At 34.8% G+C, this 14,124-nt stretch overlaps 1 long non-coding RNA gene across 3 annotated transcripts; it reads right to left on the minus strand.

Annotated features, from left to right (window-relative positions):
• Positions 1–1,150: 1,150 nt before the first annotated feature.
• Positions 1,151–12,444, minus strand: LOC113462767 (uncharacterized). 3 transcript variants are annotated; one of them, XR_015971207.2, is made up of 3 exons: positions 3,120–12,444; positions 1,696–1,736; positions 1,151–1,604 (listed from the first exon to the last, which is right to left on the minus strand). It is a non-coding gene; the product is annotated as an uncharacterized LOC113462767 (long non-coding RNA). The 3 variants fall into 3 exon arrangements; XR_015971205.2 differs by lacking the exon at positions 1,696–1,736; XR_015971206.2 differs by having other exon boundaries at positions 1,151–1,736.
• Between the last annotated feature and the right edge of the window lie 1,680 nt (positions 12,445–14,124).

A 14,124-nucleotide genomic window follows, 5' to 3' on the forward strand; every position in this document is an offset into this window, starting at 1 on the left:
TTTGACAAGCCCTTTATCCTCTGGCGTAGCCTGGAATGGATGACAATTTATAACCCAAGCTGATCTACAATCATTTATGTTTAGTACAAATGCGTTTGGATCTGGGTCAACTTATGTAGACTCATTTATTAATGGATCAGTTTCATATTTAGACCTTTGACTCGTTTACCTATTTTGACCCATTAAATAGTCCTTTATGTAGACTCAACCCATTTAATCTATTTAAGAACTATTTAACCCGTTTAAAACTTATTTAGCTCATTTATGTTCTAATTAACCCGATCTGCTTAATCTATTTAAACTCACTTAGCCTATTTAACTCATTTAACCTGTTTAATAGATAGATTATGTAGATCATATCAGATTATGTGTTTAATAAGCAAGTCAGGTTTATATTTAGATTTTTGACCTATTTAATAAACAAGTTAGTTTGGATTAATAAATTTTTAGTCTGATCCACATCCGAACCGAGCCGATTGCCACCCCTAAGCTTGGGCGATAATCGATATTGCATCTTGAGTGGAATCTTCACCAGTGTGTTGGATATCGACACGCTTACAAAGTTTACTATTATAGAGATTTTAAGCTGTGATATCGATACAGCCAATCTTTTATTAGTATTAACTTTCTTCCTATGGCCACAAAATGTGAGTTCAAGCACAACACCATTTTCTGAACAATCAAAAAGTGAGCTATTGCTGGCTTTTCTTTTCCCAAATAATTTCCTGAAATGTGCTCCTTAATTAAACTAATCAACAGTCATACAGTATTCAGGAATTTAGTATCAATTTTACCATTTATCCATGAATTTTTCCTGGCTAATTGAAGAAAGCTTTATGAATTGAAAAAACAAATGATGCTACATGTTGCTAGTGGTCTTTTTATCAAAAAAAAAAAAAAATCATTTTATGCTCTTTATACTTGTTTCCATGTGAATAAATATATCTAATTAAATAATTTAACATGACATTGTTTCTTTTCCTACGTACATTTAGTGATCGAACTTTTTTTTAAAATATTTTGACAATGTTTTTTAGAATAATAAACTTTTGAAGACAATACTTTTACAAATTTATATTTTCATCTCTATCCGAATTATTTTCGAGGTTCAAATTTTTATCTCTAGCTGAAAAGGGGGAGGCTCATCACATATGTCCAAGCCAACATTGATAAGTCTGCATATGGAGGTAGAGAATAACAACAAAAGAAGAAAGGAGAAAAAGAAAAGCAAAAGTAGATTCCAAGCCTCGGGACGTCCAACAGGATGCTGCTAACGTAAAGTGGATGCCTTTTAATTCCCACCAAGGTCCATTTCAACTGCTATTCTTTCATCCTCTCAGAGAAGTTTGATTGATGGTAGTTGTTAATATTTCAGGTTTAATTCATAGTCTATAAAAGGGAGGAAAGCCAACACAGCTGCTGACTGGGTGGCCTCTTACACATAGCTACATCACTGAGGTACATATGTGTGTTTGAGTAAGTGAGCGAGTGAGAGAGTGAGAGAGTGAGAGAGAGAGAGAGAGAGAGGAAGGGAAGGAAGGAATTGGTGAGCTCAGTCATATTGCATACTAGTATGTAACCCGCACTGTCGCAGCAGAGTTTATCTGAAATAGAAGGGGAAAAAATACGATAACTTATCAGCATATATTTTTTTTATAATAAAAAATACCATTTTCTTTTAGCAAATAAACTTACATCAGTCTTAATGTTCATTATCCGTAAGTTGTTCGTTTAAACTGAAAAAAAGAGTTGAAAAAAATCTATAAGAGTATTATTCAGTTTTTAAGATTCAACAATGAAATATGATTAGAAATTATGAAAGAAAAAAAAAGAAATAGATAGGAAAGAAATGTTTAAAGTTGAATTACGTCCACTAATCTCTTTACAGGCGATGCAGTTAATAGTTCTCTATAATAGTAATGTGGAGCTATATCGATTTTTTTTTGGTAGAAGAAAAAAAATAGAGAAAGAACAATATTTAAAGTATGTTACCGGCTTGTATTTGGTGATTTCTTAGAAGGAGTTGCTTCTTGAAAAAGTTCATTATAAATCTTTTTTTCAGGAGTCGAAATAACATGTTTTTCTTGAACTTGAGACGAAGAAAGTCTGGATCTAGAACTTTCATCTAGAATAGTACATTGAGATTCACTTTCTGTAAAAATGTTTGCTTTGAAATTATAAATATTGTCGTTATAACTTTGTGACCCAAAGATAATTTGGAAGATATAGGTGCCATCAAGAATCTTTTTAACAACAGTTGGAAGAGTAAATTTGTCGCATTTTGCATCCATCACAAGGTTAGGTACTGAGATACCAATTATTTGCTAAGCTAATTTTCCAAATAATATAAAAGTTGCTGCACTAGTTTTATCCTCAACGATAGTGCTTAATTTATACCTTCAAAGGATAGATATATAATAGTTAATTTTTTTTAATTAAAACAATAATATATCTATTTTTAGCAAATAAAGTATGATATAAAAAATGTATCGCAACTTTACCATAAAGTTGGAGGCTGATTATTTTTACCATATTGTTGCACCAAAAAGTATCACCATAAACTTTTACTGCAACTCTATAACTATAATATGCTTTATACCACCAACCATAGGAGGTGCCAACCTATTTTAAAGTTGCCTTGCACGTGAATTTCACCCCCTAAAAAAATTAAAATAATTGAAGATTCTTGTACAAGCAAATTATCAGATATAATCATATTTTAAACTGCACTTGATAATCATGTGGATCCAATTTCAGCAATTCTTCAATCATTTTTTTTGTTCGCAATACTTTCCTATTAAGGGCTAATAATAATTTCTCATTTTTGCTCCATATATCTAATAGGAGCAATTGGTGCTTTAAGCCATACACAAATTCATTAATATATTTAGATCATAGTAATAAATCTAACTTTTCTGTTGAATATATTATTTCATTTTATATTATGTCATAACCTATTTTGGTACTCCAGTATTTTCAACATTTGCATATCCATGTAATATGTTGATGCCGAAGATGTAAATAAGCATATTTTTTCTATAGATACATAATAGAAAAAATATTTTAAGAATTACAATATTGATTTTTGCAGAAAAAAAAATCAGAGGAAGAAAACTTACGTTTTAGGTCAGCGATGTTCTCCCTTTCTCAAATGATGGTGCGGAAAGAGGACGATTGCAGGTCTCTTGCAATAGCCCCCCAATACTCTAATAAGAAAGGGACATGGGAGGGAAGAAAGAGGTTGTGGTCCCAATACTTTTCGAGCAACAACATATAACGTCGCAACGATCTCTGCATCTCACCACGGCGGGATGACGAAGCGACTGCACCTACAGCAGGCATGCAACATAACATCACACATCCACTTACGAGCAGGTTGGCATGGTCACGCATGCATGCAGAGTAATCTCTTCCAATTTGTTTTTCTATATTTTTTTCTTGTTTCATTAGGACAACTACGATTGCCATCCCCAGCAGCTACGATGAGGCGAGTTGACCATATCATCCCCCTGCCGGCATAATGGCACAGTCATGCTTGCCTACAAAGTGATCTCCTCTATTTATTTTCTCTACCTTCTATATTCTTCTTGTTTCAGTAGGCTACGTACTCCAGAAAGAAGGCAGATAGTTCACTATTCATTAAAAGAGGTACAAAGCAAGAGAGACATTTCACAGCTTATTCATTAAGATGGGTATCGTTTCGTCGATTTTTTTTCTCTACTTTGTTTTATTCTTGTTTTAGTGTCCGAAGGCAAGGCAGATGGATCACAGTTCAATTAAGGCAAATACGGAGTAGCGAGGGTGTTTCATGGTTCATTCATTAAGATATATACTGTTTTTTTTAAAGCTATGGTACATAGCAATTTTCTTCGGATGGCACCGTGTGGAGGTCTCCGACGCCGACATCTAGATATTCAGGGTATGGTCCAAAGCGATCTCATTTAGTGGAAGGTACCGCGTAGAGATTTTCGATGCCAACATTTGGGTGAACTTCAGTTCAACACTTATCGTTTTGAGAGACTACCGAACTCTCCTTTAATGTATTGTATTGATATTAACAGTCTTCTTGTATAATTGGTTTCCAGGTTAAACAATGAGAAATTAACTCCCATGCTTCCATCCCTAGGTTTTACTACTATTTGATGTGAGGACCTTAAATAAACCAGGAATTTTATTCCCAGCCCCTAGTTTTCATGGATATTAAGTTTTTAGGCCCTGCATTAGTTTCTAGGTTAAACCGCACGAAGTTAGCTACCACCCACCAACCATTTGTTTTATGATGTTGAGGACCCTATATTAACCAGGAATTTTATTCCCTCGCCCTTAGATTTATGGATATTAAATTTCTAGTCCTGCATGTGTAAAGTTTGTCTAAAGACGAGGCTCGATATGCAAAAGTGTCTTTGAAGATCGGTACAACTGTGTATCAGAGGGGCTAATTTTCAAAGTAGTTTACGCAGCTAATTATAAAATGGCATTCAAACCCAGGAATCAATTTTTCCTGGATTGGGGATCTAGCACTGTCCATAAAATTTTTATCTCTGGCCTTCTAATGAGCCAAATTAGGTTATTTTCATCTTATGCTGGTGTGGTCAGCATAGCCAAGATAGTACAAAAAGCCAGAAAACTCCATATATGTTTTATTGCTAGATCCTCTAATATACTTTGGAATTCTTAAGGTGAACTGACAAAAGATGCGGTAAGTATGAAATCATAAGTAAATATGGCTAGAAAAGTTCTCAAAGCGAGGAAAGGGAAACCATTATGATATAAGAAAATAGAGTTTTTTTTCTAGTAATCTATGAGAAAATAAAGTTTTTTTTTCTAGTAAGGGAGAGAATAGAGTTTTAGAGATAACTTTTATAGCAGCAAAGTAATCTTTACCTCTAAAAATAGTTTTCAATCAATTTTCAGCTTTTTTTTTCACTTTGAGGAGATGATTAAATTTACTCTTAGTCATGTTGAAAGAAAAAAGGAATTGGCCTATATGACATGTTGCTGCTTGATAAATACTTTATGATCTTCAGATAATTGTAGAATATACTTAAGCCACACCACCTATTTGTCCACCTCATCATACAGAACTCTTCCATTGCAAATTATTTCTATTCTGTTATTTTAATTTTTATGATTTATGAATATTTATATTGTGTAACATATATAAGGAAGCATAACAGAGTATTTCATGATCATCCTAGCATAGACAATCATAGGTCACTAAAACTTGACATCTCGAGGATTCATCTAAATTTTAAGAGGTTTTTGGCTATTTGTTGTCTTGGTTCTTTTCTAAAATAATATTATATATATTTATGTATTTTTTATGAATATTTATATTTTATACTTACATTTTAAGAGCTCAAATAATGCAAAATATTTAGGGAAGAAAAGTTATGAAAAAAAGGACATAGACCATCCTTAACATATTGTATTTTTATCCTTTCCCTTTGGGATTTAATTTTGGTACTTGGATGGCTTGCTTTTATATTAGATACAAATTAATGGACATGAAAATCTCCTTTACAAGGAGAATGTCTCTGAAAAATTCTTCATGTGAGAGCAGTGTGTACGTATAGTTCACATACTTGAAATTGTCTTATAAGAGAGATTCAACAGGCTGTTAACCACGCCAAAACTTCAATATCAGGGACTTCTCAGCATATTGTAAATAACCTTGAACCACCTGTTGCTCCCATATACTTCAACTGCGAAAGAGAGAATGGTTGTGGCAGTAGAAGGTAGAAAAAGTAACAAAAAAATGAAGTTGCCATTGCGCGAGACTTAAATACATGCACGCAATAATTACTATAGAAAATAAAACATCCCAAAACAGGACCCATAATCATTTCTCAGCTTATTTCTCCAAAAAATAATTATTTCTTAGCTGAGTTTGAGTCAATTAAAATTAATATAGGAACTTGAAAATGAAGAGGCATATACTAATAGCATTGATGAAAATAAAATAAACTAAAATTATGGGATTTTGTTAATCACTGAAGCTGGCTCAGATATATAGTTTTCGAGTTGACTCAAGTAGGCGAACACTCAACCCCACTCTCACAAACATACTGAGAGACTGTTTTCCTTGGTAGCTCACTAAATGCTTTGGCAGAAGCATATTTTGGGCTTTACCACCTTATCTTTGAAGTTTTATTCAATCTCATAACTTTTTTTTTATATTTTGGTATAACTCTCACAACCTTTAGACTATTAATATATGCTTCTGTTTTGACTATTCAGTGTTATATTGCTGTGTCGTAGAGAGTTATATCATTTCTTTCCAATTTAAGCTTCTGCATGATTTTCTCATAATGAAACCAAATACCCAAGAAAAAACCTTTAATGCGGATGATCATCATCAATGCTGTCCAGAGCATATGCTCATAATTAAATGGTTCTTTCTTTTTATTCTTTTTGGGGAAAAAATTAATGATTGAGTAGAATGTCTGCAAAACAATCTGATTTACAATATTCCAATGATTTCAATCTATAAGTTTAAAGGCACACAAGGTGTGGATTGAATTAGTAAATGGATCTTTAATTATGGAGGAAAACTAAAGATTGTCTTGTCGGATGGAAGGTTCTAACAATTGGTTAGAAGAATCAAAGGTCGAGAGGTATTCTTTACCAACAATGCAAGCTTGTCAAAGAGTTGGGCTTCAGAAGTCTTCCCAATCTACAGTAAAAATTAAAAAAAAAAATGTTTTTGTTGATCTTTTAAGCGAACGCCATGCCTGTTTGCTTTCTTTTTATATCTCTATTTTACCTTTGTACAAGTTTGTTTTGTTTCTCTTATCTAGGCTATTGAAGGAAGATGATAGTTGCTCCAATCCAAAACACCCCCTTTTCTGTTCTTAGGGATTCAATTGTTGACATTGCTAACCCACTTAACATGAACCATTAAAATGTGTTTATGTATTTTATTTGTCAGTTGAGTACAAATAAAGCACAAAGAATTTTCACCAAAAAAAGCACAAAGAATTAATAAAATAGTATGATTTGATAATTGTGATGGCCTACGAAGTTTTATTTTGCAGCATACAAACACTTGTTACTAATACTGAAATAAGTTAAGATCCTCTTGCTACCTTCACTGACCCCCTTCCCCCCCCCCCCCCGCCAAAAAAAAAAATGGTAGCAAATAATGACAAGTTTCATGCACAATCAAAGAAAAATAGTAGGTTTAAAAGATCATGAAATGAAAGGCTATAAAATATAGACGTTTTTTAACCAAATGTAACTAAATGGGTCATGCAAGTTTGTGAAGGATAATAATTATACCTAACTGAGATGATACCTAAACCAACCTTACATTTTGATTAGCTTCAGATACCTCTCTTCCATAGATTTTAAGAAATATGTAAACCCATGTATCCTAGAAACAATTTTTGGAAATTTCAATAAGCTAAAAATAACTCTTATGATCAAAATTGAACTAATGTTCTTCCCTAATTTAGGTTCTCTTGCTGATTAGGTTAAGCCTTGGGACTGACCACATGGCGCTGCTTCCAGAGGAACAGTTTGCCTCTAGAGGACAGTCTTTTGACCGATCAATATCTAATATGTAGCTCAACCATAAACAATTGCCAAAAATTCATTGATCCGCAAACTCATTTCCATTTGACCGGTCAATATCTAATATGTAGCTCAACCGTAAACAATTGCCAAAAATCCATTGATCTATAAACTCATTTTCTGCCTATTCGCTGTCTCTAAGAGATACAAACTGGTATAGCTCAGAATTTCATGGGAGGTTGCGCAATCACTCTCCTCAGGAAGATCAGAAAACCAAAAAAAAAATTCTCTGCTAGTATAAATCATGTGAGCCATGCCATGAGAACCAACTGATGACCTTCAAACCAGAAGAGAACAATTTTCTTCATTAAATAACCCAGTCCTTAAATTGACTGGATAAACGGTCCATAGCATACAACAAAGATATGTTGATGTAGCAACCTATCCGGCCCTGGCATTCCCAAAGAATTTGCTAATGTGGGCCTGGTGAATCCAGGATCTCAAAGTTGATACCTTAGAATAAAGAGTATGTGAAAAACTTTGTCTTGTCCTTTTTCCTGATGTCCTTATTCTTTATGCTCGAATACACCCTTCAGAAAAAAGATGATAAGAAAGCAAAGATTTTCTCTGTTAAATCATGACAATATTATCATCTACAGAAATGCTTGATCAACAGATTTCTTTTTTTAGCCTAGTTTGCACTAGCTGCTATGGAGTTGCCAATGTTGAGAAGCTTGTCAGGATGGAAGCAACCATTTTCACTATGAAAAATCCTGATTTCGAGTAGAATATCAACAATGTCGCACCTGCAGATGAGATTTACTATGACACTGAACCCTTCCCCTATGACTTACGGAACAAAAATATTCCACTTATATCCAGAAAAACATAATGTGTTTTTTGCACATAACAACCTACTAAATGATCAGGAGGATGTATTAACTGTTTATTTATTCTCAGCTATGACTAATACTTTCCTCGACAATATCTGTAGCTTTGAAAAATAATACTAATATATTATTGGATGCAAGATTTCTATATTTGGGAAGTTTCATGGATTATGTTTTATACTCGAAGGGCAAAGAAGTAAAGTCATTTTAGAGCTCTTGCACTTCGCTGGACTTGTGATACAACATGGAGAAAGACAGGATTCAATTAGTAGCTCGCTTATAGACAAAAAAGAGCAAGTCATTACTGATAAATAAAAAGGATTTGCTATGCAATAACTACAAAACATACACCCATTATAGAAAGATTTGGGATGCTCAGGATATATCAAGGGTCACAAAAGTATGGGGTCACCAATCATTTCCTTGGAGTTATAGGCCAGAGTTCACCTACCACTACCTCCAAAATTACTCAAAATGACAAAATAAACATTAAAAAATAATCAAGTTTCTAGATCAAAATGCATCAAAAATTCCCTTCTACAACTTCCTGAAATAACGTATAGTGACTGATATTTTATGGTCAAAACTTTCTAGAATTGAATAGTGTTGGTTTGATAGGAGAACCCAAAGGGGAAACATCCTACAGAAAGTCAAGATTTACCTATCAAGACTAAAGTCAGATGGTAAAGGTACTCTTCATCAATTCTACTTTCTTCAGAAGATCTCCAAATAGAACATCGGATGAAAATTCATGGCTATACAAAGTTACAAATAGTAGCAGCATGCTAAAATCCATGTTTGTCATGAAAATTGTCCCACCGGACACAGAAGGGTAATACGGTTGTGCTCCTCCCATGGGTGTCAAACTTGAATGAACAAAAGAACAGTAATAATGGATCCACAACAACTACTGATCCCAGTCATAATGAGGAAAAGGTATTCTTGTCAAGAAAAAGAGGCATGCAGATTATCAATTCCCAAGGCAAATCAGCTAGATAAATTATCTCTTTCCCTTGTCAAAATGATGACAAAATGGCAGCAGTGTAGTGGTAAAGATTCAACAAAGTCAGTATACAGCTTTTTAGAAGTTACAAGTAAAATGCAGAAAGGCAAGAAAACAAATAACCACTTATAAAATATGAAAGCAGATCTAGTAAAAAAGAAATCCTATTCCAAATTATTTTGTTCTTTGTGACGAATTATTACAAAAATTACAAAATTTCCTATCAGATTCAATGACAAAAGAGGTATCTGAGGTGACTAGTTCAGCTTGGCTAATTGTCTTTTTGCAAATTGATTGACTTGTGAAGGTATGAAATTATTCTTTTATGAAACGAAGGACGAAACTATAAGGTTCAAACTGACCTATACTTTGATCTAGTGCCTCATGCCTGATGATCCTGACATCCTTGCTTCTATTCGAGACAATTTAAAATTTCATTCTTTTGGGCTTATTTTCCAGAGGAATTTAAGGCCTGATTTACAGATTAAACAATGTAGTGACAAAAAAGTGTCATTCTACATCAGACCAATGATTAGAAATTAAAATATACCACAGTATAAACTCTTTGATAGTAATAACATATATAAGTAATTCCATAGTACCAAAGGTATGTGCCTTTAAATTCTGGTTGTGAAATTTGAGCTTTCTTGTATGATTAATGTATAAACATAGTTGCATCATCTTAGTTTGTACGGCAAATTATAGGAAACTATCTAATGCAGAGCGTTAAACATCAATTATCAAGAAATCAAAAATTGATGTTTATTAATTAAAAATTAGGTTATTTATCTGAAAAAGGTTCTGAAAACTAGTATACAGCAATGAAACTTGATGAATCTTAAAAATGAAAAATACTATCCCAAAAAATGAAGAAAGAGGCTTTTCTCATGCTTGCATATTGCTCTGTGCTAATCTGCTCTAAATGTTGCAAAATATTGCAGCATAATTGCCATGCTGGGCACATTACAAAATATTTCAATTCTTGGATTCACTCTCTTCCTAGTGCACAAGGTTTTTTGGTGCTCTAGTCAACCCTATCCTTCCTCTTCCCAAGAAGTGATATTAAGAATGCTGCAAGTTGACTGAATAAGAAAGAGCTTGAATGATGAAAGCAAAAGCTATGAAGTTGGAAGACTCTCCAGCACACAGAGACAAACAAATATCACCCCAAGACCTCAACTATTCAAGGACCACACCCCCCCCCCCCCCCCCAAAAAAAAAAAAAAAAAAAAACACACACACACACACACATGCATGATAACTTGATAAAATGCTCAATTTTTCCAGAGTGAATTGGTATCAGAAGCCTCCATGCGATTAGATAAGAATAAAGTTGAAAGACTAAAAGCAATGAAGTTAATGAGTGACGCAGGACAAAGAGAGAAGGAGAGAGAAGAAGAGGAGGAGGAAGAAAGAGAAGAGGAGGAGAAGAATGCGGAGAGAGAGGGAAATTTAATATTCTATATTCTCAAATCTTAATAATGCAAACTGTATTCTTATTAACATAGTCATGGATTTATATAGACAACCCAAAATCCTAATAAGAATATGTATAAAATAAAATACTGGAATTCACATAAAATTCTAATTTTAGACTCCACAAAATTCTAGTTCTAGAGTCCGCATAAAAACAAAATTCTCAAATTCTCAAATAAAATAAAATGTCTTAATCTCTATATTTGCGCCTAATAGAAGTTCACCTAGATTTCTTATTAGATCATCCTCCATCAATGAGTCTAATATAGAGAGACAATTAGAAGTTGGCTTCCACGCACACATCGCAGAATAACTTGATAAAATGCTCAACTTTTTTAGAGTGAATTGGAATCAAAAGCTTCTACGTGATTCAATAAGAACAAAGTTGAAAGACTGAAAGCAATGAAGTTAGGTGATTCTAATATAAAAGTTGCCCCCGTGACATCAAAAAATCTGGAAAAAATACTTCAATAATTTGCATAGCTAATTAAAAGCAAATTAGGGGCATAGTAGACAGGCAAAAATAAGGAATGGAGAGAGATAATCAGTAAAAAATAAAAGAAATGGTTAAAAGGCAGGCAGCAAAGTGACAGGACAAAGAGATCAAACTCGTTGCCATCATCTCATTCCAAAAAGCTTGGAACCACATCACGTGCAAAAAAGATAGGAAAAGATACAAAAGCTGTAGGCATGTTTATTTCCACTTTTTGGGCAATATGGGAATACTATCATAAAGTCTCAACAAGTTCCTCTCCATAACACATGAAACTGGATCACCTAAATGGTAATACACACACATTATGATACAGTCCAAGTAAAAACAAAGTGAGTAGCTGCAAGGTGTCACTTGACACCAAACACAAATGTGATGTCTCTAGCAATAAGATTGCCAAGAGACCTACAAAAACTTGATCTAGCAGGCAACTATGCAACAACCCAATATAAACCAAATAAGATCGTGGAAAAAGCGAATTGAAATCTTTCTAATTCTCTTTAAATGCTTTTGTGATTGTCATATACCTAAGACTAAGAACACCCAAAATAAAGACAAGGAAATAAAGCTGGAATAAAGTATGAAATTAATTATCAAGCAGCATAGCACCGCTACTATCAAAGAATTATTCCAGAAAGATAGGAAAACCTTGCAGCGAACTGATAACAGAACTGAAAGCAAATGGATTGCAAAAACTCAAACTCAAATCCAGCAATAGAAGCAGGCAAACGGAATCGGAAATCCGACTCACCGCGCACCCGACATCAAGAACCGTCCGGATCTTCCCGCTCTTCAGCGGGACGAGCTTCGCCATCTGTTCGACGAACCACTTCACCCTCCCGGGAGAAGGACGTCCCGCCACCGGGGAACACCTCCACCCTCACCCAGTTCTGATCGGCCCTGGCGATGCTCAGCTTCTTGGACGGCACGTTGGCGAATCAGGCGCGATCGCGGCTGGCCGGCCACGGACCGCTCATCGGAGCCGGGGCAGTGGCGCTCGCGGTGGTCGAGTTTGTGCATGGGAAAGTGGCGCGATTATACCAGTCAAGAACGACGGCCTACTTTGCTCCTTTTAGGTTAAATTTTCTATTTAATCTTGCAATTTGCTCACATTTTTCAGATATTATATTTCCATTCATGTGCCAATTTGGTTTTTTTTAAAAGAAATTCACATTTTCACCTCCCGAATTTCCTTAAAATCGACTTCGATGGGTCTGTCTTGAACGGAGGTACGAGGAACGGCGCAGATTTTGTTATTCGAGACCCGTCTGTTAGGATTGTGGCTCAGGGGACGGTCAACTCTTCGATATATCGGTCCCGGATGCGAAGCTGAGGGCCGCTTGAGCGGGCCTTCGTCACGTCCGATGTGTTTTACGGGCCAGTTCCGTTGTTCTGAAAGGCAATTCGGCCACGGTCATCAGTTAGGTCTGGAGGGGGCTTAGGGGTAATGGTAGTGCCCACCCTTTATTCCGAGATATCTGGACAATGATGGGGGTGGTCTTTCAGGCCAAGTACGTGTTCCGTGAAGCTAATGGAGCTGCGGACTGGGTGGCTGCTTATGTAGCTAGTCACTCCGGTAATATTCTATGGGTTGGAGATGGAAAGTTGCTCCTGGTACTCCGAGGTATTTTGTTTTTCGATTTTATTGGATGTATCCATACTCGTCAGGTATGATCCACCCACCTTAACAAAAAAAAAAAAAAATTACATACATATGGTGGATGGATAGGACTGAAACGGCTTGGGTTGGATTGAACTTGCTTGACCCTGATCCAATCCATTCCATGTATAGATATTGGACCCAGACCTAATTCAGTAGATAATTAGATTGGACGGGATCGGATCCATGAAAATTACTTCAAATCCAATGGGTCGTTCAGATCAGGACGGAGTCATGTATCACCTAAACCTAACCCAAAGTATTTAGGCTTAAATCGATGCCGAGTTAGATCCAAATCTATATTTGTTTACTAATAATATTTTATAAAAAAATTGTTTTTACTTCTAACTCAAATTAAATTTTAACTACCACAAAATTATTTACTAACATAATCATAACTTCATGAATTCATGTTTATCTAGAAGTGCAATCTAATTCAAAATGCTCATAACCTCAACAACTGGTGTTTTCGTTGCTGAGAAAAATGACTTAGAATTTATTTTTTTTTGGATCAATTAATTTGAGATTGATTAATGCAGGGAGATTAATATTTTCTTCGTGGAGTCTAGTCTAAACTCAAATTAATTTCAGATATAATTAATGTAGTGAGATCGAGTTCTTGAGCACTTTGATCACTTTTCTCGTAACAGGGGAAAGGAAAAAAAAAAAAAGACTTAGAATACTTTCTTTGGGTCGATACAGATTTAGTTGGGTTAGGTAAGCAGTGGAAGGACCCAAAATAGACCCATATAGTGCACGGATCGCATCGGGTTGAAGTTTATAAAGTCTAAACCCAGTCCAAAATGTACAATAGGTTTAATATTTAAATCTCTCTGGGCCTGACGGATCTTCAAGAATGAGTTAGGTCGAGCCTAAATGGATCAGGTTACGAGTCAAGCCGACCCATTTACAGTAGCTCATTTGATTCATGGAGGATCCAGATTTAATTTCTAATTGCACCAAAATGATAAGAAGTGCATGATAAATTATATTATATTGGCCATATTCACTGACTGCAGATTACCCAATTTTAACATTAGTCTGTACGTACTAAAAAAAAATTCACCTTTTAAAAACTTTTTATTAG

This window comes from Phoenix dactylifera, chromosome 11 (genome assembly GCF_051530095.1).
Source record: "Phoenix dactylifera cultivar Ajwa chromosome 11, Ajwa_hap1_PhDact_Kaust_v1.1, whole genome shotgun sequence".
NCBI classification, from domain to species: domain Eukaryota; kingdom Viridiplantae; phylum Streptophyta; class Magnoliopsida; order Arecales; family Arecaceae; genus Phoenix; species Phoenix dactylifera.